A 1,674-nucleotide genomic window follows, 5' to 3' on the forward strand; every position below is an offset into this window, starting at 1 on the left:
ATTTTTATTATTCAAAAATCACAATTTATACAAAAATGGATTCATGAACCAACTTAGCTCAGATCCAACAATCTCTCACTCTCTCCTAAAGTATCTCTCCATCAACACTCTTTTCTCAAATAGAATCCCAAATTAATCATTTAAATCCCTCCAATCCTCACCCTTTCCAGGATTACTCAACTGTCTCTAGGGTCTCTACATTCATGACATATTGTTCATAAATAAATTTTCAACTAAAATCCCCTCAGCTCAACTAAATTTAGGAAAATAAATAAAATGATTAAGGGAACCCACTCCCTTTAGTAAATGTGAAATAAGACTCATGGGTCTTATAAGTTTTGAAGACTGCTCTTGCATCAAATGATAATAAGGGGCTACAATGACAATAATAATGGGGGAATACACTAGTATTATAGGGACCTAACAAATCCTTAAAAATAGGCTTCAAAGAGACTTTCGAATATCCAAAACTGTGATAGTTGTGCAAAATCTGAGAGAGTATTTTGTTAATAGCTATGTTCCCGACAAAAACCTTTTTTGTTTCTAAAAATTTCGTTCCCATTTGTTCAAAAATTGTTCCCTAAGTTACTGTCTTTTATAGGAAAAAACTGTGTAAAAAACAAAGTTTTTTCAAGTGAAAGCAAAACATGTTTTGGCACCTTTTTCCTTTGATTTTTGAGTTTGTGTCATTATGTTTGAAATAGTAACCTTGGTGAATAACCTAATATAATGAATTAACCCTACGCGACTCTTAACCCTGCATAATATAACTTCCATCGTCCAGAAACACTTGAGAGTAAATGTGACAATAAAACAATCATACATAACATGATTAATTACAACACTATTTTACCATGATGATTACCCTTAGGCTGCAGAAATTCAAACGAATTCCTATGTAAAATCATGAAACAACATGTCACTGTTTATTTAGCCAGCGGCCGCTTGTTTTGGTACCCTCTTCTTTGATGTGTGATTTGTTAGTGCTTTGATCTTGACATAAAAAAATATTTTTTGAATCCGCACTGACCATCCAACTATCAGTACCTTTAATTTTTTGTTTTTATTGAATTTTCGTTGATAATCCAACTATCGGTGCCTTTATTCGAAATTTTATTGGTGCTGATAATCCCACTGTCATCGCCTTAAATTTTTTTGAATAATAAAAAATGACATTGTTGAACTTAAAACTATGAAGCAAAACTGAGATAACAACTGGATCCATTAGGGATGTTTTCCTCCATGTGAGGTAGTAAAGAACTCACTAACCATGTTCTTGATCCATTGGGCTTCTCCCAACCTCTATCTGTAACATGTACTTGACCTACAACCTGTGTCTACTCAAACTAAAACCAAACTAAATGTTGAATGCTGAAAATCAGAACTGAAACAAATGCTTTCCCCAAAAAGCTTATTGCACACCATTTCCTACTCTTACCTGCTGAAAAACTATTGAAATTAGGTAATACAAGTGTCATTGAAGCCAATCAATTAGCTGCATAAATAATGTGGTTTCTTGACTAGGCGTAAACAAAATGAAAAATGGAACATAACACGACAACAACAACTCATAATGGATTTTGTCTACACAATGAAAATGTGGTTAAGGAAATAAGTTGAAAAAATACCTCCAGATAGTCTTCTATCGGATCAAATAAGTGATGTTCTATTTGT

This window comes from Pinus tabuliformis, chromosome 7 (assembly GCF_031772625.1).
Source record: "Pinus tabuliformis cultivar Carrire ecotype Pingquan chromosome 7, CPIR1, whole genome shotgun sequence".
Classification (NCBI taxonomy): domain Eukaryota; kingdom Viridiplantae; phylum Streptophyta; class Pinopsida; order Pinales; family Pinaceae; genus Pinus; species Pinus tabuliformis.